Here is a 24404-nt window from a genome sequence, read left to right as displayed (position 1 = left end):
AGCTGTGTCTTTTATGAGGAACCAAGCAACATCTGGCTTGCTGTGAGTCTTATTCTTACCTGTGCATTAAATAGTGGGCACCAAATGTTTATTTGTTGTACAACAGAGGAACTTTGATTATTGCATCACAGCTATAAAATATCTCTAGAGTATCTGTAATAATGGGGCTCCCAGCCCCATCTCTGCTGTCTGTGGCACGATGTGCAGCAGGCTCAGCCTTTCCACAGAGGCTGCTGCCCTGCGCCCCTGCCCAGGAGCAGGGTACGGCCACGGGGCCCAGCCCGCAGCCCCCCTGGGGCCCGAAGGCTCTTGGCTCTTGGCCCTCTGTCTAGATCCGACTTGCTGAGGGCAAGAGCCTTGGGAGGTGCCCAGGATGTTCCCTGTCTCTGCTCTCCCACAGTCTTTTACTCATACCCTTTGTGCTTTTTGCCACGTTTGAGTTTCAGGACCCTGCCAGCAGAGGGTCAGGTCCACAGCCTCGCTGCTCTGCCCAAACTGCCTGCAGGCGCTAGGGCTGTCCTGTGGACAAAGACGTAAGCAAGGTTTGGATCTGTTCCCACAAGATTTAATCAGCTGAACATGTGCCCATGCAGACAAAGTGAGCTGCTGTCCATGAACTGAATCTCAATGACCCTTGCTCTCCTCAAACAAATTTGAGTATCTCTTCATATTTTACTTGGAACAGCTGTTAATTGCTCTGAACGTTGTTGTTCTGCTCAGAGCTGGTGGCCCTCTCTCATTTGGTGTGCATTGCTTCTGGATTGGTAGGCAGACTTTGAAGCTACCCTGTTTAATTGTAATTCAACTACTTGTGATATTTTGGTACCAATTAATATTGATTTTACAATTGGTTTACAGAGATGTTGTTTTATTACTAATATATTTAATGTGCAAATCAATAAGAACACTTGTTTGGCTCTCTCCCTAGAAGGTAATAAAATCAAATATCTCAAGAGTAAAATGCTATCTGATCCATAAATGGCAGCAGCAGATGCTTAATGTAATAGTTAAAGACTATGCAGCATTCTTGGCACCTTCCATGCATTTTCCAAATACACTGTACTAAAGTGACACTCAATAACTTGCTAGTTACAAAAAGTTTGGTGAATTTGTTGGCACCATGTCAGACTAAAGGAAGGCTTCAGTGTCAAGGAATGATGTTACATGGACAAACTAGATATTCCCGACTGTTCCTTGTGGCACAGCAGGCTGCAAAGACTCTTCAGGGTTTTCCAAATGTGGACTCCATAGCAGAAGACAAAAGCACTTCAGTGTCTCTCCTGCCTCTTGAATCCCAAGTGACAGTAAGCAGCTTTGTGGAAAAAGCACCTGAAAGGATGAAACAGAGAGAGGATGCAGATTTCTGCAAACTGACAGCTGTCCAGTGCTTTTGAAAGACATAAAGCTCTGATAATGCTTCTGGGAGTCATTTGCAGAGAAAAATTTAGACAATGCTGCTACTTCATCGCAGGTTTCCTCTGGTACTTTTCTTCCCTTGGATTTCACTGCCATGTGGGCTTGTAGGAAGGCAGGAGGTGTCAGGCCTGGCTGCCCACCCGCCCCCCAGGGAACTCACCTCTCCGCAGCTCAGCTCTGCTCAGTCTGAGCCGTTCCTGGCTGGGCAGCGCAGCACTGAGTGTGAACTCACATGTGGGGCAGCAAATAGGGCAGTGGGGCTGGTAGGAAACAGGATTCCACACCAGGCAACTCCTGAGTGCATTTGGCAGGAATATGGAAGAATTAACAAAGCTCAAACTGACTTTAGAGGGGCTGGGGTGTCACAGGCCAAAGTGGGGAAAGAGCAGAGCTTTGCATATTCTGCCTCCAATTCTTGCAGAATGAACACCGTCCTGGTGCTGGATGTCCTGTGCTGCCATACAGCACTGGGGCAGTGGCAGGAGCATCTCCTCGGGGTGGCTGTGGTTGGGACACTCACTAACTGCAGCTGCAGAAAGAAGGGAGGGAATTTACCTTTGGCTAGTGAAGATGATTTATGGGTGAGCAAATAATGAACTTGGCAAACAGTGCATAATAAAGAGAAAAATCTTACTCTTTTAATTAGCCAAAAATAAATGACCAAGCATGGGGTTGAATCCATTGTCTTTGCATCTCAGGTTCTTTTTTTTTTTTTTTTTTTTTTTTTTTTTTTTACTTGTCATCGTCTAATAACCGTATTGCATATTGCAGAAGTTTTAATCTTCTTTTAAAATGACTAGAGAATTCTGAAATAGAAAAGGAAGGCAAACACACTTGAATCATCTCTTCCGGTATTGTTGTGTTTTCCAACATCTCTTTCAAACTGTTTACACTCACGTTCACTCTTCAGATTCCTGTTGCTGGAGCTGCATTGCCGTGCCATAGGATTAGTTACCATCCAAAGTGCAGCAGAAAGGATCCCATAATATTAACTGTACAAAAAGCTCTTTCTTCAACAGGCTGTGGGGATTTTGGGGGAAAGTAACCCACTTTTGGTGCATTTGTGCAGTTTCTGATACAATGAACATGACTGAAACACTTTGGTTCTGTTATTGCAACATCAATTACTAAATAATCAGCAAGATTATCAGCGATACCTGACCTTTGGTGTTCTGCTCAGAAGAAATCTGTTTGGATGAAGAAAGGGGTCACAAGAGGACCCAGCACCCCTCAAATGCTGTGCAGCCGGGGCTGTGCGACTCGGGAGCGTGCTCTTCTTCATCAGCAAGGGGCGGCCGGAGCCCCTTGGTTCCTGTTGGCACCCGAGCTCCACTCAGCCCCAGCCCCAGCCGTCCCTGCTGCTGTTCCAGCCGTGCCCCTGGAACTCAGAATGAAAACATGGGGAGTTTGTTTCTTTGAGGTGAAAAATGCTGAAGAAAAGGAAGTACCAGAATACCCCACAGACAAGAGACTTTTCCCCAGTGAGGTTCAGCAAACCCTCAGAAAGAAGACGAGGACTACCAAGCATTTCAAAGTCAAAATAAATCTCCGAGTTCCCTGCAGAATGGAATTCTGGACAAGGCTGACAACTACGGAGATGTTTAGATCAATTATTATCAGTCAGGAAAAGTAATGGCTAACTATTCCAAACAAAAATAAAAATTAGAGTGACACATTTCAGCTTTAAAAACCCTGCCAGGATGGCTAGATTTGCCACCTCTTGCAAAATTCTTCAGGTTTGACACAGCTGTCTTTTTCAGCAGAAATGCATTTCATACATTTTTCTACCAGCTGCAGGTTTTATTCAAGCTGCCTCCCTCCAGCCTCCTCCACAAGACAGCAAACATCGGTGGAAAACGAGCAGGAATCCGCCTCGGCCCTGAACTCCCAGCCCGGCTGCTTGCACAAGGGCTCTCCAGGGGCTTGTTGGCTAATGGATAACGGGGTCTGAAGACATAATTCCCTGCAATTGACCCAAGGACACTGCAGTTCTTTGAGTGACCCTGCATGCCTGTTTCTCTCTCTACTGAAGTGCCCTCCAGAGAGGCTGCAGGGAGATTTTTGTCCGGGGGCCCCCCAGGCTGCCACGTACTGGCTGGGACAGGGACCCGCAACGTCCCCGAGTGGTGCAGCCCCTTGGGCAGGCACTGCATGCAGTGCTCTGCTCTCACTGCTGGCTTTGGCACTGGCTGTGTCCCCAGACCTGCCCCTGGGCCGCCTGTCCCCAGCCCTGTGTGCATCGGGGCTGGGATCGCAGTGGGCACTCCCAGCCCTGGGTACCGCTGTGCACAGTGGCTCCCGCTTTGACAGCGCCAGGGAGGAGGAGACACGTTATTACCACCTAAGAGTTATTATTCTTCTCAATAAAAGACGCAAGCTAAGTGAATGTGAAACAGCGTCCTCCTGCATGTTGGCTGCCAGTAAGCCAGTGCTCGCACTCTCCCTTCATCATCTCCTCCTCCCAGACAGGTGAAATGGGATGACTGCCATTGTGGGAAAGTCGTAAAGTATAAAATGCTTCATTTCTTCATGAAAATGGAAATTTGAGCAGCCAGGGAGAGAGGGGCCTTGCAGAATGCATAGCCTCATAACCGAGCAGAGGGGCTCTGCCAGCGCTCCTCCCTGCAGTCGCTCCGCAGGGTCCCACCAGCCCAGCTGAGTGTCGAGGGGTCCCACTCGGTGGTGGTGCTGTGCTGGTGGCACACTGCGGCCCTGCACATGGCCAGAGAGCAGCTGGCACTTCTGCTCGGAGGAGACAGAGGGCTGCTGGTGCTGCATGGTGTGGCCGCGTGGCGATGCCGCATGGCACAGCGCAGGTGCCTGCCCTCCCTGCAGATGGGCACCACTGGCGCTGCTGCGGTGTGATTCTCCAAGGCACAAACAGGCTCCGGCCAGTCCCACACCCAACAGCCTCCAGCTTTTGAGGAGGAAGGGGAAGAGCCTACAGAGACGTCACTGGGAGCCAGATTTTTAGGAGGCCCTTGAAGTGTGCAGGCTTCACTGGGAGGCAGTGCCCATGGCAAAAGGTGCACGCTGGGCAGCCCTGTCCCCATGTGCCACGGGCAGCAGCATGCCAGCCTTCCCTCGCTCTGCCCACAGCCGCACGGGGTAAGCGTGTCTGTGCTGGCATGGAGAGCCCGGATTCCCTGTCTGGAATATGCAACATGGAGACAATAGAGCAAAGTGTAACCACTGTTTACAGAAAAAATTGTCAAGGATTTATTTATTGGAAGTGACTGAGGAATATGAATTCTACACTCCATTTAAAATGCTTTTTATTTCTCTCAGCCTTGGGGCTCTGAGTACATCTAATTTCACCCATAGCTATAATTCTCCACCAAACAGTTCCGGCTTCTCCTCTGGGTTCCCAAGGAGTCATTTTGGTTTATGTCCTCTCCTGATGCAGCTCATGCAGTGGCTGGAGACAGTTACACACCGGTGAACTTTTCCAACCCTCCCTCCCCACTGGGCGCACACACACATGCAGCGCAAGTGAAAGGCACGTACTGGAAACAGCTTGACACCGCACTATATATTTATTTTTAAAAATAAAACTCTAAATGTCTTTATCATGTAGGGGTTTCTCCTGAGGAGCCATGTATTTCACTTTAGACACTTTGATTGTCCCTACCTTGCAGCTAACAAACTATTAGTTTTGTTAGTATATTTATTCCACTAAAATTGGAGCCTGTGATTACAAATCCAATACTGTGATTGAGTCAGGATTTGAAAATAAATCTGTCTAGGGTTCATCTGGCATTTTGGTGCAGGCAGAGGCAGTGGAAGGCACCGCTCCTCAGCCCAGCTGCGGGCTGTGCCCTCCTGGCTCCTGGTAGTGCCACGCTGGGGCCCCTTGCTGCTTCAGGTATCAGTCGCTGGGTGTCTGTCGCTGGGAACCGGGCCCATTTTCCCACATGAATTGGCTGCGAATGCAGTACCAGGGTTTGTCAGTTGTGACTATTGGATGTGCAGGTGTTTCAGCTCTTGTGGTCTGTTGGGCATCCCAGCCATGCCGGTGTCTGTTGCTGTGACACCTCTGCAGTGTTCTGCCGGTGCCCCTGGGACCAGGCGGTTTCTCTGCCCAGAGCACAGGGTGCCCCCGGCAGGGTGCGGGGTGCTTGGCGCTTTCCTTCCCTGCGGGCTCGGGGCACTGGGCAAGGACCGGGCGAATGGGCAAGTGTGTGACACAGCAGGGCTTGAGCCCAAGTGCTCTGGATTCTTTAGGAAAAGCTTGTCGTTTCTCCTGATTTCAGTACCTTCTCCAGATGCAAGGACAACAGTTCACACTCTTGGCTGCGCATCCACGGTGGGCACAGCTACCCTGAGGGATGCACTTGGAGCTGCCAGCCTACATATTCCCAGGCCGCCTGCCAAGGGCCCTGCTGCTGCCGCCCAGCCTGCTGCAGTGCTGGGGATGCAGGATGCCTGCCCCAGCCCCCTGCGGCCACACGACCCACTCAGCCGCGCCCGCTCCTCGGCTCCCTTGCAGCTGAGAACATGAACACGTGCACCAGCAGTATGTACATATGAAAAGGGACTGTCAGGAAAGATTAAAACCCCAGACAGTCTTTATCGTAAGATTATTTTTTTCCATTTATTTATCCTTTTTTTTTTCCCTTTTAGCAAGAGTAGTCAGGTTTTGATATGATTAGAATTGCAAATCTTGCATGTTAAAAGGGAAGCACTGGAGTAAAAGGATGCTGCCTGTGTAATGAGACACATTTTAAATCCAGGCTAGGTAAATTTTGTGTTGAGCATAAAGGGTATGAAATAAACTAGCAGTAAGCTCAGCAAATGCCCCAAGGCGCGTCCCCATTAGTATTCCCATTTGTGAGCTCACTTCATAAGACTAATGGAGTTGCTACCTGGGGACATTAATTGTGCATGACACCATTGCCGAGCCTTTGTGCACTCTTACTAATATCACAGTGCCTCCTTGACAAAACGCCTGCAAAGATTACAAACATACCTAAAATAACTGCCACATTCACACTCATATTTGACAGGGATCTTCAAGTTCAGTTACAATAGAATTACCATCATTTCTTACACCTCTGGCTTTTTATTACATTAAACAATGGTTGATATTGCTTCCTTAAGCCAGTGTCATATTGTGTAAAATCTATCTATCTCAAGCTTTTCTATTAAGCCTCCCATTTATCAGGGGAATGTATAGCTTCCATATTTGACTCTTACTACAAATATTATATATTATATACTTAAGCACGCGTGCACACGTACACATGCACCCTCCCTCTGTTTTAAAGGCACAGCAATATTTTTGAGCTCTCGCAATTAATACCAAGAGGATCTGACATTGTGTAAGGTGCTCGCAGGTCTTCCAGTATTAATTATAACACGATCTGTTGGGAGAAGTCTTCCTGTGCCTGTGTTTCCTATTTTGAATTCTAGTGTCCAGGATTAAGATGATGGATGAGAGGATTTGCTAAATTCTCTGCAGCCAGAGCAATGTTGTGTTTAGGGAAAGAGATGAACAGGTCTTTTGCAGCTCCGACATTGGGTACGGCCTCTCCAGGGTGCAGTGGGTGGCACTGGAGCGCTCGCAGTGTCCTGCACTGCTCATGCAGTGTTGGCTGTGCTGACCGCTCCTCCCGCCGGCACCTGGGCTCCTGCAGGGCTCCCACAGCTGAGCAGAGAGGTGTCTCTGGGAGACCAAGGGAAATCTCATCCTTGGAGGCAGCGTGCAAACAGTACAAAAATGAAATCATGAAAACCCTTTGGGGATTCAGAGCTCCGCTCCTTGGAGTGGAGATTTAGTCCCTGACAGATCACATATACATACATATACACACATATATATAACTGTAGAAATCAAGTCTTGGGCTTTGTTTTCAGTACTGGCACCTTCAGTGCACCATCAGCACTTGATTCTGCTGTTTTTCTCTCTGCAATAGAGTCCCCTTTGATGTTTCCTTTTGGAGAAGAACAATGGTGGGCTGCAGGTAAGTTAACTGCTGTGAGATGCACAAGGAAACTCCTCTACACAGCTTTTCTTTCTGGCAGGCAGTGAGGCCATGGATGTGTTTTCAGCTGTCCCAGGACCTCCTGATTTTATCAAGTGGCAGCACTGAGTGCCCAAAGAAAAGTCTGATTTCATATTCACAAGACAACAAAACGCTTTGTCAAGGGATTGTCCTCTTTGTTAATCAGGGCTTACTTCAGATTCCTAACTTCTGAGGAGGCCAAGACAAAGCTATGTCCTTTGGTGCATCTTCATAGGGTTCCCCTGGAGAATGTCTGAGGCAAGTTTCAAAGACAGGCATTTCTGCTCTTTCAGGTTTGCAGCTGGGTGAAGTTGGGTAACTTGTTTTCTTGGTTCATTCCAGTGAGTGATGCAAACACAGGAGACAACTGCAGCTCACCGCTGTGTTCGACATCCAGCACACTAGCAGCGTTCCAGTTCACAGAGGGCACCGGTTCCTCCTGGCATGCCTGCGCTGCAGAACTGCTGGAACGAGCCAGAGCCTGGAGTGGAATGAAGGAAGAAGAGAGCTTTTTTGGCAATGTGAATTCAGCTGCCTCGAGAGCAACACCCTCCTGGGGTGACTGTTGCTGCTGAAGGAGACAGCCAGGGGCATGCTGCTCAGAGCCTGGCAGGGTGCGTGGGAAGGGCTGGTGTCAGCTGGTCCTGCATAGTGATGACCTGACCTCAGGAGACAGAGGGGAGATTTTGGCTCTGGCAGGGTGTCTGGAAGGGCGGATGGGTACAGTAGGGGTATAGATCTGAGTTGCAATAGCTTGGACATGTGGGTTTGGAGGATGACCTTGTAGCAGTTCAGTAGTGGACACTCCTATGTCTGTTTCTTGAGCCTAAACAGGGATTTATTGGTAGTAATCTTAGATATTAACTTGTGGCGGTGCCTGGCAGCAGGTGATCCCAACTTCTTTAAAACTTTGCACTACACAACTTGCTGCAGCAGGAAAAGGTACAGAGGAGACCACCAGACATCCATCTCCCAGGTGAAGAGCATCTGTCCCACCACCTGTGAAGGCAGTGCATGGTGGGGTTTGGACAGAACAGGGAAGCAGGTCTGTGCTCAGCTGCAGTGAAGTCCCGGGCAGGCAGACTGAGCAGAGTCTGGGGGCTGACACTCCGATGTGGGTCCTTTTCAGCAGCAGGACCCTGCACTGCAGCTCATGGCCCTTGGAAATGCCGCCCAGCCCTGTGCTGCCCAAGCAAGAAGCGAGAGTGGTGTCCTCTCAGAAAGCCAGGGCTTCCAGGGACGACTCCTGCATCCTGCCACGCAACCTGAAACGCGAGACAAGCTTATGCAACAGACAAGAGGAGCTACCTGGATATAAAAGTCAGCTGGTCTTTGAATCAGGCACTGAAGGGAAGCTTTGGATAAATGATTTTGAGCTGAGAAATAAACAGAGTGTGCATAAGGATGATCTGCCCCTTGGAGCTGGCACTCTGCGTTTTCCTGCTGTCTCATTGACTTTTTGCCAAAAAAGGCTGAAGTGCCAGAGTTTTGTGAGGAATTCTGAAGTTAGGACTTAAAAATACTTCAAACACTTGGTTTAATAGACCTTTACATCAGCGTATTCCCAGTTCCACACAGCTCCCTAGTGACACGGGACCTTTTGTCAAGCACATATGAAATTAAGTGAAATAAAAATCATATTAAAAATTATTACCATCTAACAGCCATTAGTCTGCACATTGCTGTCACGTCTTGATGGATTTCTCACTTAGTTCAATGAATGTTCTAACGACAGTGATAAAATCACTCAGAAAAAATATAATAAACTGTTAACCCTTTCTGCTGCTGCTTGTTTTTCAAAACCCGTTAGGGACTGCTCAGCAAGAAGTTGCTCCCAGGGTGAGCGGATGGTGAGGAGCGCCTGTCACTGCCCACCTGGGCACGCCAGGGGGGCTGGCAGTCCTGCCCCCTCTGCCCCGGCAGGGGACGTCACGCAGGGCTGGGGACGTGGCTCTTGCTGCAGCCTGGTGTTTCAGCAGGTGCTTACCACAAAGGCCGTGCTTTGCCTGTCCGCCAAGCCCAAGAGGTGAGCGCTCACTGGTGCCAGGAGCCATGGTGTGGGTGCAGCACGTGCCTCTGCTGCAGCCCAGAGACCTGCTGGTCCCTGCCTGCCCCACACGCTCCGAGGTGATGCAGCCTGACCCCGCCAGTGCTGCAAGCCTGGGTTTGGCAAGGCCCATGCCAAGGCTCCTGTTTTCCTTTGGGAGTGCTGGGCAGACTTTACAAAAATAATGCCATGGACCAGCAGCACATGGAAACTGCATGGCATCTCTCGTTCTCCACAAAGCTGACTCAGTACTAAGCAGGTCTACAGACTTGTCAGGAGCGTTTGGAAGAAGACATGGCTGTGAATGCCCTAATGAAGCAGGAGAGCAGCTGCTTTGCTCCAGCAGGAGCAATGCAATCACAAGGAAGTGTTGCAATGATGAGACCTGAGAATGAGACCTAAGCACATCTCGTGAGGGGACACCAGCTCCACGCTGTGAGCGTCTGCTGCGGTCATTACATACGGGAGTGCAAAAGAAGAGGGATGCTGCTGTCATGCTTTGGACAGAGAAATCAGACCAGGTGCCTCGGAAGCAGAAAAGCAGCGCTGCCAGTCTGCCCTCCGCACAGCACGTCTGGCACACACTGTGTCGGGAGCAGCCTGATCCGCTTTGCTGACAGTTTGGGAGTGACAGAAACTCAGCTCTACGTGCAACAGCCACTTGGCAAGCCCTGCAGAGCCCTCAGAGGCAGCGTGATGGGGGACAGTGGCTTGGGTGCTTGGGCACATGTGAGCTCGAGCTTGGAGTAGATGTGAAAGTCCAACACGGCTCCTGTAGAGGGGCATCCGCAGTTGGTTATTAATGTAGAGCTACTTAACCAGCAATCAGCCCAGCCTTGTTAATAAAATACATCCATCGGAATCACATGAATTGTGCTGTATGCTGCTGGAGCTCTCAGGCTAATAGCAGCCTAGGCAGCCTGGCATCAGAAGGGTTTGTTAGGTCCTGCAAACTTAATACATGCTTACTTCTACATAAAATAGCTGCTAAGGAAGTAAATGATAGACTGCAGGGGCAGGCACTGCAATATAATAAACTCAGCTGGCACTTTTCCTGTGTTGTATTTGGCCTCCCACGTTCAGTGGAGGCCTGGCTGCAGGGCAGTGTGTGCAAGCACACCAGTGCACGTGGAAGTGCCGCCACTCACACAAGCAGAACAGGACCCCTGCACGGTTTCCAGGTGTGTCGCCAGTTCCTGTAGTGGCTCTTCGCTGCTTGTGTTCCTTTCACAATCTGTCCCATGTGAAAGAGGCCAACAGCTCCTGACTTCACATCAATCTTTAAACCTTTGAGTCTGCGTAGCTTTGAAATCACGCAGAAGGAGCCTGCCCACCCAGCTGCTGAGAGCATTTCTGATGGTGGGGAGCGGGGAGGGAAGCGAACGTATTTTTGTGAGAGTTGTCACTCAGCAAATTGTTCGGTGAGACACCTGATTGCAGTATTAGAAAGATAGATTGATGTTCTCAGGAAGATCAATGAATTCGCTAGGTTTCCTGATGACACACAGCTCGCTCCCCCCCCAGTGCAAGTGACAGCCTGCGCCTCGCTGCCCGCTCCCTCCGACGGACGCGGGCACCGGGGCTCGCCCGCAGCCTGCACCCACGCCAGGCGGCTCCTGCACCGACCCACCAGGGGGGAGCCGGCAGTGTGAGACAGCCCGTGGAAGAGCAGCAAAAATTAGCAGCAATTGCAGAGAACCAGAGACAGGGATAAATGAGCTGCTGGGCAAACTACGTTAGGAAGAAAGCAAGCGCTGAGCATGTGCGAAGCCAGGCTGATAACTGCGACGGGCACCGTGCAGGCATGGGGCTGTGAGGAGCGGCAAGTGGTGCACAGAAAGCACAGGGGATGTGGGGGGCAGGCTGTGGCTCGGGGGGTGTGGGGGAGGCCCCAGGCTGGGACCAGCCAGTGCTGCTCAGCACGCCCCGCACAGCCCGGTCTAGTGGCTCGATGCCCTCCAGCCTGGGGCGGAGGCTGCCCAAGGGACACGGCACTGGGAGGGTGTCTGTGGCTGCTGCAGCACAGCATGGAGCTCGGGAGGAGCTCAGCGATGGAAGAGCCAGGTGTTAAATGGGAAATCTGATTGTCCATCCTTTGTTTTCCTCCTTCCATGCCGAGAGTGAATTAAGTCAAAGCCAATTCTGAGGAGAAGCAGATCTCTCCTACCATCCATCAAGAACGAGAGCACGGCTGGGCAGATCTACAAGCCTCTGAAGGCCTGTGCAGAGATGTTGTCCCAAATCTCATCTCCATGGCTCATGGTGATTGATCTCAGCTATTCAGATCTGTGGAGCTCAATGATTTCTCTCTCCTAACCTCTACCTGGTTCCTGGCTGTGTTTTATTAGGAAAAGATTCTTGTAGGATGGTCATGATTTAGAAATAAACTTAATCAGCTCTTAAATAATGGGATTGAATCCATTCACTGCTTGTAACCCAAATGTGCGTATCAAAGCTGCCCAATAGCTATCCTGTGCTCCACGGAAGTTTGCTTTACATGCTTACATTACATTTTGGCAGGAAACACATGGAATGAAAATGTGCCCCATGTTTCAGGGAAAGAAGGTGTTTCTATGTCACCAGGCAAGCAGCTCTGGAAAGAGCGGACACAGTGGATCGGACAGGAAATCCAGGCCTGGCTTCTCTCTGGGTGCTTTCCCAGCCAAGCACCGATGGCAACCACAGCTCGTCTGCTGCTGCTGCCCTGTGGAAAACGGGCTGTCAGAAGTCCTGGCTGAACTGCTGGGCTGAAATGTGCCTATTTTATGCACCTTCGCATTTGTAGGGTGTTAAATACCTGCCTTTCTGAGCTTGGGGCACTGGTTATAATTTTAATACAAAGAGTTACAGACATGGGACTGGAGCTGACCTCAGATCACTTAATCTCTCTATACAGCAAGGCAGGTTCACATATTCCTGGATGATTCCTAGCAGGAGTTTGTCTCCCAGTCTGCAAAACCCTCCTGTGACGGTCCATAACCTGTTAGCTGCTCTGGAGTGTAACTTGCTTATGCTCTGGAAGTTGTCTCATTGCACCCGGATTTTGCTTCCTGCAATGTTAGCATAATAATTCAGTCCTTCCCTTTACACAAGGAAAATGGACTACTCTTCCTTCTGTCTCAAACTTTTGTATGCTCAAAGACTTCACGGAGTAGATCTGTGCTCTAAGCTAAGTAGTTCCTGTCCCACCAGTTTTCCATCACACATTGTATTTTCTAATGCTGGTATTTTTGCATTGCCCTGGGATTTTCTTCCATTTTCTGTTTTCCTCTAAAAGGGAAAGATGAGGCCTCCCTTGTGAGGACTGAAGCTGAATGTTCACTTCAGGATAGAAACATGGGATGTCCTCTGGCTCCTAGCATAGAATCTGTACCAGAGCATCACGTTGCTGACAGATGCAGTGGTGACTGCAAACCCTGGATCTTCCCTGTCTTCTGCTGACTCAAGCAGCAACACATACTCTGCATTTGCATTTGATTTTTCCTGCTTCCATGTAGAAGTGTGCTTGTCTTTACTGAGTTTCACCTAATTGCTTTCAGACTACAGCCAAATGCATGCAAATTATTTTAAATTCTACTCCTGATTCTGAGACGCAAACAAATCTCTCTGCTTTGCCATCTGCAGCTTCTGCTTTCTGCCCAAGCCCCACATGCAATGCTGACAGCCGGTGTGCCCAGGACCCGGGGACTACTCTCCATCGGCCTCCTCGGAGCGGAGGCTGAGGCCTCTTCCCTCGTGACACCAGGCTCAGCCCAGCCCAGGGGAGGCGGGGGAGCAAGAGCGCGCCGCAGACGTATTGCTGGTGTAAATTAGATCAGACGGTTACTGCTGCCTATAAAGAGGTCTGTGTAACTGCAAGTGCACCACTCCAGAGACAAACGCGGTGAGTTTTTATCATTGTAAAACGAAGAGGATGTCCTATTTAGTATAAAAGGTTTTAGAGGATAGGTTACAGTCTGGTAATGAAATCCAAAGGACATGGAAACAAGATAGTTTATATCTTTCATCCCCGTTTAATGGATTTGGGGGCTCGTTTTTGTTTTTTAGAAGTACATGTTGGGGAGCTTTACCTGCTGCTGCTAAACAGAAAGGGAGTAAGCCAGGGACTGTGAGCCTTGTTCTTGGAGCAGTGCATGTGTAATAGTTTTGCATAGTACATAAATTAGACTCCCGCATCCTAAATTACTGTTTAACATGCATTAGAGAACATGAATATTTTAATGGGCAGAACACAATAGGAGAGAGCTGCTACCCACCGTGCTGTCGGTGAGCTCTCAGTTCTCACTGGTTATCACCGCCACCAGACACAGGCACCCGAGCGGCTGCAGGGCTGGCACTGCCGGGGCAGGACCATGCCTTGCAAACACCCTGGCCTGGCCAGGGACCCTGCTGAGGTGGCCCTTGGAGCCGGGCAGGCTCTGCCCTGGGGAGCACCACAGGGTTGGGGGCCTTCACCCCGGTGCCCCCAGCCCAGCAGCGGTGGCTCTGTGGCGCAGCGAGCTGTAACAACCATTCCTCTTTGTAAGGTGGCCCTGGGCTGGGTGCTGGGGGCCCGCTCCTGTGTGCAGCCCTTGGCGGCCAAGGAGCATTGCCCTCAGCAGTGGCTTCTCCGCGAGCTCTCCAGGGAAAAGCTCTACCTTCTGTGGCAGCTGGCAGCCCTGGGATGCTGGGCAGGGGCTCTGCCTCTGCCAGGATTAATAGCACAGCAGATACCCTGCAGAAGAGCAGGAACTGGAAAAATTAGCTATGCCCAAACTCTGCTAAATGACCTGGCAAACAGTTCCGTCCCCTCCCTGTTTGTGCCTGAATACATCTTATTTGTCAATGGAAAAGTTTCCTCCTAATGAATTTGCCACAAAAAGGAGAAAAATGGCTGTGGCCTCAACTCTGAGAAAACGGCAAATCTGATCATGGCAATTAAGCAGGCACACGAGATGGAAAATCTGTGGGCTTCCCGGAGAGAAGGGGTTAAATTGCCATGGAAACAACCATGCATTATTTACATGGCCTAATGAATAAAACATTTAAGTAGTAGGCTAATAAATTTCAGAACACAAAGCAAAGTAAGCTATGATTTAAATATATGCCTCTGATGAATATAACTTGAGTTATAGAGCTGAAGCAGTGGGAGACCCAGCTCAGTTTTACACCCTCATCTCACTAACATGAAGGTATATCTTCTTTTTAATAAATGATTTTTCCAACGAGCACACAAATTGGCATGAAATTCTCTCCTGTCAGGCATCCTGAAGCCTTTTCTAATAGCTTTTCTTGTGAATTTCTGTTGAGGTAGGAATGCTTTTGTTTTTGTGTTGGTTTTTTTTTTTTTTCCTTCTCTCTTTTTTTTTTTTTTTTTTTTTTCTCCTCCTGCACATTATGCCAGATTTCAGAGCAGGATAACATTAGCAATCAATTTGTTAAACTGTTAGCAGAACATATGTTGGAAGGTTTCAAACAGACCCAGACTGAAAGATGTGTTGTTTATTGTGTATTGTATATACGTCTGATCCATATGGCTCGAAGTGCAGCATCCCTTTGTTTTCTGCCTGCTGTGGGTTTCTGCGTGCTCTCCTCGCTGAGCAGGAGGCGGACCGGGGGCAGTGAGCAGCTCATGAGCACAGGGTGGATTGCTGGGGTGAGGAGCCAGCATATTTGGTGTGCAGCCGAAGGTTACCTCATTTGAAACATCCCTTTCTTACATTTCCCACTGCTTAAACGGTCCCGAGGGGTAGGGCTGATGTACATTCCAGGGAATACTGCATGTGCAAAGGGGATCTATTGCACTGAGTGAGCTGATCTGTCGCTGATTTCCAAACACACCCTCAGTTTTCACAAGTGGGACACCAAAATCTTCCCTGGCCTCAGAGCGGTTCCACGCATGCCCTTGGCGGTGCAGCAGTCGGGGAGTGGGGCGGCTGGGGAGGGGGCGAGGCGCTGTCCTGGCGCTGTCCTGGCAGCCCTGCTGCTGTCGGACCTGTGGCTCCCCCCGCAGCACTTGCTCCTGCCTGTGCTGAGAATTAGGGTTTCTGCTCAGGAGTGAGGGGCTTGACCACCCACCCTGCAGGCAGGTGGGACGCTTTTATTACCTGCACCATTTTCTTACCGTGGACAGGTTGAAATCTGCAGTTGCTATTTTTAGAAGGATGATATCTATCAATTCAGGTAGCAGATTGCTGGCCACGAAGATAGATGAAACAACAGCTGGTGCTTCTGAAAGAGATCAGGATGGTGAGATAGCTGCTGCATGCTGAGCCCGCACACTTCAGTCGTCAGCGGCCAATTTGGATGCAAGAGACCGCGCGAGGCCCGTGGTCCTGCAGCCACCCCAGGGTGCTCCTGCAGCTGGGGACCCCTCGCGCTGCTCCCAGCCCCACTGCCCCTGCAGCCCCCGCTGCACCTCCTGCTCCCCTCGGCTGGCCGGCAGCTGGGTTGTGCAGCACTCGGTGGGCAGCCTCTCCCTCACCGCCACCCCCGTAGCTGCCACTTGGCCCGCGCTGGAGGCTGCCGTGGTGCCCGTGTTCCCCAGGAGGGTGGTTGCTGCAGCAGGTGCAGTGGGTGGCAAGCCTCAGCATGGCGCTGCTCACCCCTTCCTTCAAGCTTTAGCTCCTCTGGCTTGTTGCTGAGCAATTGGCCCCTGTTGCAGCTCTGACAGAGGAAGCATCACTGTGGGATGGACTCATAGCTGGAGTTAACCAGCAAACAAGCAGGCTTGCCCTTCACCAGTCAGTTGTTATTTTTTTTTTATTTTATTTTTTTTTTTAACAATTTTTTCTTGGGAAGATCTCAGTACCTCATCACTAGCAGCCTTTGAGGAAGTCCTCAAAGCCCAGCAGATGAAAGGCTCACAGACAATCTGGGTACAAAAGGTTTCTTGTTTTCAACAGAAAAGTTGGCTTTGATTTCACTCATTTTAAATTCTCTTTACTCAAAAAGCATAATTTAAGCTTGAATCATGAAATATTTGCTAAAAATAAATTTTGAATGATGTACATCTTTGCAAAAATGTCCTTTTTAGTCCTAAAACCTGATGTCTTCTGGAAGAAGTCTCAAACTGGGTGGTATTTCTGACGAAGCAGATAAGCTTCGGAGACATGTCTTCATCAGGTCAATGCGTGCCCAAAAGCAAATTCCTTTCTAACACCTTGCCAACTAGTCAATAAAAGAGACATTATCCTTTGCCTTGATCATCAGGATTTTTTGGTTCAGAAAGAATTATTTTCTGGAGAAAACCTGGAGTTAAAAAAAAAAAAAAAAAAAAAAAAAAAGAATGAAAGATCACATTGCGTATTTGTAGACAGGAGATTGGGGGGGGGGGGGGGGAGGGGAGAGAAACCAGATGAATTGTGTTGTCTAAACAATTTGTTATGAATTATCCAGTCAACTGTAATGAAAACATATGGACAAAAATCTCAAGAAACTCGTCCAAAGGTTTGAAATCTGAGTGATGCTGATATTGATTGGGTGTATTTTATGCAGCTTGGTTAAGTGGTGCTGCAGTGCAGGAAAGGGCACCTGAAAGAACTGCTATGGCAAAAATTGCACTGTATTTTTTTTTTCATACCAGAAATTATTTTGAACAAGCTTATGTTTATGAATGTGCAAAGTTATTGAATTCTTTTAGATGCAAGATTTGTTTTGGAGATGGTTAGGAATGTTAAAAATATTTTAACGAAAAATTCTAGGTGTTTAATGCCTATACTTAAATGCTGCTGTGAACTATTCCTACAGAGGTTCAATTTTTGCTGTTGAAATAGCCTTCCTCTTTATTTTATTTCTAAAAGCCTGAAGGAGACTCACTTAACAATGAGCTGACTATGACTGGAAACCAATGTATTTACATGGAAATTACAGATTTTAATGTTGAGGGTTCTCAATTACTGTAAACAAAATATATACTTATGGTAGTAACAGAAAAACTGTACTCCAAAAGGAAAATGGAAGAGTTTCAGAATTTCAGGATAAAGCAAAGAGCCTTTCACTTTGTATAGGAAGCTTTCAAAACGCTTCGTTTAATTCTGATTTTGGGAGGACTACCTGAACTGTCAGGACGTCCTTCAGCTTCGAAGGAATGTGAGGTCTACTGGTGCACGGCATGTTTTCTCCGCTCCTGGTGGGTCTCGCCCTGCAGATGGGCTGGGGTGGTCCCTGTGCCCTGCGGAGCCCCCCGCCACAGGCAGCCCCCGGCCATCCCCTCCTTATCGCCCCAACCCTGCCCGGCACCCACTGCCCCCCGAGGGGCGGCTCCCGCAGGAGAGCCGCAGCGCCCAGCCTGCCGCCCGCCCCCGTCCCGCTCTCCCCCATTAATAGCACCACAAATTAAATGACAGCGATGCAAATGCAGAGCGCGGCGTGGGGAACGCTGCTGCCTGCATAATGGCCGTCATCGCTGCCTGCATCCCGTCACTCTCCTCCAGGTAATTAATTGCCCTGTAAAGTGCTTTGAGATACACTGTATGAAAAATGCTGTATAAAAAAGACTGATACAATTGAGCTGTTGGTATTTAAAGTGGTAAAAACCAAGATAGGAAGACTGTTAGCAAATACATTTTTCGTCACTCTTCAAATGAGAAAGGTCCATAAATGAAAACTTGGCTAATTTGTTACACACACACACGGCAGTGTTATGTTTAAGGTACAGGCGTACACAGGCCAGAATCATAATTTCCATGTGAACTAGTTATTTATAACTACTGACAGTAGGAATTATGTGAAATAAACATAATTTATAGTTATTCCAGGAAAAGCCATCAAAATGAAAACTGATAAAGGTTTCTTTCAGCTAAAAAGGTATCAATTTGTTAGAAACCAATGGGCAATGTTAATGCACCTGACAGAGTTATTAATATATTTCCAAACTACATAATTGTTTATAGGCAGTCCACCTGGCTGGGCCAGGGACCATGGTGGTGGCTGTAAGGTGAAGGATGTTGTGGGGTCGACTTATCCATTGACTCTGTTCTTTGAATTGGCAACTCCTGTGTTTTACAGCAAGCACCAGAAGCAGCTCCGGTGCTGTGACAGGCCCCTACCACCATTACTGCTTTTGTATGTGGATTGATGGGATTGTCTTCTTGGTCAATTCTATTTTTTATTGACAATTGCTTTATTTCCTGCAGAAGTTGCCATTGCTTACTTTACTACATAGTATTTTTCATAGTGGAATGTGAAAATAAACCCCAGGACCAGTCTTTGTAGGATACACCAGGCACCACATGCAAGGCAGGGGCAGAGCAGAAACAGTGGAAGGGGCACTGAGCAGAGCATTGCATGAAAGTGAGGAGCTTCAGAACCTCTCCTGACAGCAGTAACTGCAGGAACTCAGTGACTCATTTTTGTTCCTTCTCAACAGTTCACCAGAATTCTTCAGACCTGCAGTGACGTGCTCTGTACCAGCGTTTAAAATGTACCTGTAAAGGCTTCCCAGAGCTTTTCATTTACTGCTTTTACAGTTCAAGGGCTCTCACCTGCATTTCATATTATTTAATATTGCCACAAAATTTGAGAGAGCAATTTCAAATCAAAAAAGAAAAGAGCAAAGGAGAGATCCTTGATCCAGCACTGTGCTTCTACCTGTAACAAGGAAATTGCCAAACTGTAAAAGAATTTGTTCAGGTTAGATTCTACTCACAAAGCTAATGTTGAAGATCTTTGGTAAAAATGTGGTTCTAGCATGTCAGCTGGTAAAGTATTTCAGCTTACATACATGAAAAAACCTCCACTGGCTGGATGTAGAAGAATAACCTCTGCTGCTGGAACAACTTTCTCATGTTTGCTGTGGGCACATGTGCACGTTCCATCTCCAGATTGGTCAGATACGGAGTACAAAGATTTTTGTGCATGCTTCTTTAAGTATTCAAATCACTTAGGCAGATCTTTCCAAGAGATTTTGATTTTTTCTTGATCTGGAATTAAAAATTTGGAATAAAATTATTAAACCAATAATACAGTGTGGTTTGCTGCTCTGTCTCTGAGCTTCTCTTTATCCATTAACCCTTCTAGCACTGTTCTTCCCCATGTTTTGCATTACTGCAAGGAGATTTGCTGCTCTTGTTACTTCAGCAATGTCCCTTATGGGCCGCTACTGATTTTATCCTGTCTGTCACTGTCCGTAGCACCACGAGAACGTGCTGTGGTTTGGTGGCTGATCTCAGGTACCACGTGAGGAGCCACAGTGGAGAAGACTCCCATAAGCTATTCCCTGCAGAGCTGGAAGTGGCCAACCCCAGCTGAGACCACCTAGTTCAGCAAGAGGGACCCCGACAGATTCATATTTCAGTCCTAATCTGTGATCCGTTCCCACACTGTTGGGTCTTTGTCACTTGATGCTGCTATTCAAGGTATCCCCTTGGATCGTCACATGAGCAGCTCGCTTGGCTTATTTGATACTGCTCTCAGTCGGTTCAAATCTTATTTATCAAATAGACAGCATTTTGTTTCGATGGGTGATTTTTCATCTTCCATTAGTGAAGTTGTTTCCAAGGTTCCCCAGGGCTCTATATTGGGCCCGTTGTTATTTTGTGTTTATATGCTGCCACTGAGTTATATTATTCATCAGCATGGAGTAGCTTTCCATTTCTATGCAGATGATTCTCAAATTTATTTGTCTGCTAAACCTAGCGCTGTCTCAGCTGTCTCTGTGCTATCAGCCTGTCTCTCTGACATCACAAGATAGATGTGGCAAAACTTTTTGCAGTTAAATTCAGACAGAAGAGGTGAGGCCTGCCTCGATACCAGCATTTTATTTCCTGCGATGACACTCGCAGTATGATCACTACCAGGATTTCATCGTCGTGTCCCCCCTCATGCACTCCTGCTGTACCTAGCTGCTCCCCGCTTGATTTGTTAGCATGCACAGCATCCGACACTTGCCTCTGTCTGCAGCGTGATTTGTGGCTGCCATCGGAGGTGCTGTTCTGATGCATATTAAGGCGGTGGGATGGGGAACAACATCCCCAACTCCTGCTTGTTGACAGCCTCCAGTCTGCAAAGGCTTCTGCTTGTTGGCAGCAAAGTGTAATGGTGTAAAGTGTAATGGGTGTTTTTGAAATGTTTCTATGTGTGTAGGTGTTTATGATCATGTAGCATTTAAAGTACAAGGTACAAACCCCAGGTAGCCCCACGTATATTCTTTCTACAGACGCAGTTTGGAGTGTTTACTTGTTAAGAGAAGAGCAGACAGTCCTGAACTACCACCGAGGACCTATGCTGGATCTCTCTGGGTGAACCACTGTGTTTCTACTCCTACCTCTCAGCTCCTCCCTGTGGGCTGGGGGCAGCCTGGATGCTCAACTCCCACTGGCTGTGAGCCAAGCAGTGCAAGCCCACACTGCTCAGAAGTTTTGCATGATGACAAATGCATTACAGTCATCGGTATTAAACCTGAAATAGCTTAAAGCATGCATGTGATGGAATGCAATAAAGCAGGCTGTGGGTTTCAGGAGCTGTTGGTCGGAGTAGGAGCTGCGTAGAGCCCCTTGCTGGGTGCGGGGGCTGACGTGCCGCGGCATGGGACTCCCACAGTGCTCCCAGGGGCTGCTGTGCTGGCGGAACTCATGGTGCTGACGTTAGAAGAAGGCTTGGATCACACTGAGGACAAGGGACGTTTGGTAGAGGCCACTAGGAGCTGCAGCCTGATCAGCATCCCCTTTCACTCGCGTGGGTTCATTTCCTTCTCCAGCAGCGTGCTGGCGCGGCGTGGCACAGCCTCTGCCAGTGCTCGACATCCCCCAAGCCCATTTTGACATTTGTGGTCATCCCGGAGCAACCCTGGCTTTCACTCTTCAGTGTGCTGCCTGGATCTTTAAACAGTCCTTCAAAAATAGTCAATTTGTTTCTATAAGGATGAACCAACTAGCTCTTTCAGAGACATCAAATAAATCCATTTCATACATTATTTGTTAACTTCATCAAATAAAGCACAATTTTATGGCTTAAATGTCACTCTCCACAGCTCATTGAGTTCTTAAAAACAGCAGAGAGACTTGCCTGTTTACAGAAGCAAAAATTAGGCAGGCAGCTTTCAGCTAGTGCAGGGAAACTGTTAATTCTTACACTAGGAAGAATCATAAAATATATTCAATGTGGAGAGTGTGCAATTTGACAAAGACAATTTGATTTGTCCATGGCTTTTAAAATATTCATACCACTTTGATGGACTATAGTTTTATAAATATGGATTACCATTAACTGGCACAGGCAGTCGCTGCCTACAGATAGTGTTGCGTGAGGCTTGTTCGGAATGAAGGCGTCCAATAAAAAAAATCATTATCTCTGCCTAAAAACCCTAATCAGTAATGTTTGGTTCATTTGCAGCTCAGAGGTCAGTAATTCACTTTAACTGCTTATGTGTTTGTGTCATTTGGGAGGAAAAGAGTTTCATGGTTTTACTCCTCAGATCTAGAAAGTGCCTCTGGAGCCAGGAGGCAGGCAGGCACCGGAGGAGGGGATGGAGCAGAGGGCTCCAGAGCTGCGCAGCCCCTGGACAGGAAGAGGAGACAACAGCAGGGCCAGCGGCAGGGCTGCCCACGGAGCACAGAGCCAGCACTGGTGGCCGTGTCTGGCCCACATCGAAGCTGGCAACCAGCACGCTGTGAAGGCACAAGAGTATGTTAAAAAATAGGAAAGTCCCTATCCTGGATGAGAAAATGGGAAGTGGCTCGAATTCAGTGAAACTCCACATAGTCATCCGCAGTTTGCTGGAGAAATGCCTCCCTGTTGTGCTCGTGCTGTTTCCACGGCTGCAGTGGCCCGGCTCAGTGCTAGCACGCCACGCGTGGCCTGGTGGGCCCTGTCTCCTGGGAACAAGCGAGGCGGCGTGCGGCAGGCACAGCAGCAGCTGCAGCGCCAGTGAGACCGAGGGAGCGGCGCGCGGCACCTGCCTAGCACGGCGGCAGCTGTGCAACCACGGCTCCCTGAGCGTTCCTGCGGGCAGCAGCAGGAGGCCTGGGGAAGAGCCGGGCCAGCCGTGGGCAGTGAGCACGGAGCCGTGCTGCACGGAGAGGGACCGGAGGTCCGGCGATAGCATCTGCACTGGCACGGCCCAGCGAGGGGTCAAGAAGGATGCGCAGAGAAACTTTACTGCTGCATCTGTCAGAGAGTTAAAGTGGCTCTTTCAGAGAAGGAAAAATGAAGAGGTTGATAATAAAACAAATTAAAAACGTAGAGTTGAAATCCAAGGAAAACAACTATAAGATTGGATATTGCTTTTGTTGGCTTCAGATCAGAAACGAAGTCTAGGAGTACGGGTAATGAGCACGTTACACACTACTTCAGGCTTGTTGAAGCAATAAACTAAAAGCTAGCATGTTCTTGGCATAAACTATTTTCTGTATGGTATGTACACAGTCACGCATATGCAAGGAAGCGCTCATGAGTCTAGTAAGCAGCCCGAGAACCTGAATTAGCTGAGAAGTGCTTGAGTTGCTAACAGTAATTCAACTTGTGAAGTAGCTTAGGTTCCCAGCCCAAAAGTTTATTCAAGTTAAGAAAACACATCCTCGGATTAAAAAGAGTATTGCACCACTGTCAATTTTCAGACGTTGCCATCAGGAAAAAAAAATTACATTTCAGGCTGACGAGCGACTAATCAAGGCAAGTGAAACGGTGCTGCAATAAATTACTCCACAGCGAAATAAACCACACAAACAGACCGATGATAATAAATGTAAATTATTTCTCTGAAGAAATTTTCTTGGTATATGAGTAATACGAACCATCAGGAAGGAGTCTTCCTTAACATTAATTACAGAAAATGACAAGTGAGCTGATGACTGCGAAGGCTCATTATCTGAGAACATATTCACAACTTTGCAATTTGCGCGAGATGTACTCGGGCTAAATTAATCTCCCTTCTTTGCATGAGCCTCTTCTAATTTTCATGTTATTAACAGGTTTGCAGTATCACTCAGTGCTTGTCACTCTAATCAGGTTTCGGCATGTTCGCAAAAGCGAAGTGTCATTTATAAGGATAAGCCCTCATAATGGCGCTCTCTTTCATGTGGAGAATTCTACAAGGTTGCTTTTAATAAGGTCCTTTAATCATCTCCCTTTGCTCAACTTTTGGCCCCTCTGTTTTTTCATGAAGAGTCATTAAAAGACTTTGAAGTTCATCAGGGATGAAAAATTCACAACATTGTTGCGGGTGGGAGGCAGCGGGGCACGGGCTGCGGCCGGGCCCGGCCCAGGGCAGGCGGCGGTGCCCCCGGTTCCCCCCGGCTTCTCCCTGACACCCCCCGGGTCCTCCCAGGTCCCCCCAGATCCCCCCAGCACCCAGGGGCTGGAGGGTGGCTGGGAGTGGCCGCCCCTGCAGCGCCACCCGCTCCTCCCAGCCGCGTGCACGCAGCAGCCTCCTCCCTCCTCCTCTCCTCCTCTTCTCCTCTCCTCTCCTCTTCCTCCTACTCCTTCTCTCCTCTCCTCGTCCTCCTAATCAGCAGGCCCGGGCGGGGGGGGGGGGTCAGGAGGGGCCGGGGGTGGCCGCCGAGTGCCATCCCCGCGGGTGCCGGGGGAGCAGCGGTGCTTTGGGGGGAGCGCTAATGGAAGGCGACGTTGCTGTAGGTTTGCGGCGTGGCTGGGCTGCTCGGAGGTTAACCTTATTCTTCTTCCTTGATTTGATAACACGGGACTGGTGTTTATGCTGAAGCTTTTGAACACAATGGAAGGAGGGGGAGCGCTTTATTAAATTTTTGAAATTCATTTAAGCAGGGATAGCATAATGAATTGCCAGATCTTGTGTGCACATTGTCCCCGGAAGCAACAATAATTTAGGTGGACATAAACCAATATGTAGATTAAAAATGTTTAAGCCAAGTGTCGTAAAATATATAAAAACATAAGGCAGAATTAACATATCAAACTTTAGCATTATAAGTAATGACGGGTCAGATATAAGGTTATGTCTGCAAAATTGCATTTCAATATAATAAATCCATTCAAACTCT

The sequence above is a fragment of the Aythya fuligula genome, chromosome 19, assembly GCF_009819795.1.
Source record: "Aythya fuligula isolate bAytFul2 chromosome 19, bAytFul2.pri, whole genome shotgun sequence".
Taxonomy (NCBI): domain Eukaryota; kingdom Metazoa; phylum Chordata; class Aves; order Anseriformes; family Anatidae; genus Aythya; species Aythya fuligula.
The sequence above is the reverse complement of the archived record's forward strand: the minus strand, read 5'-3'. Positions refer to the sequence as shown.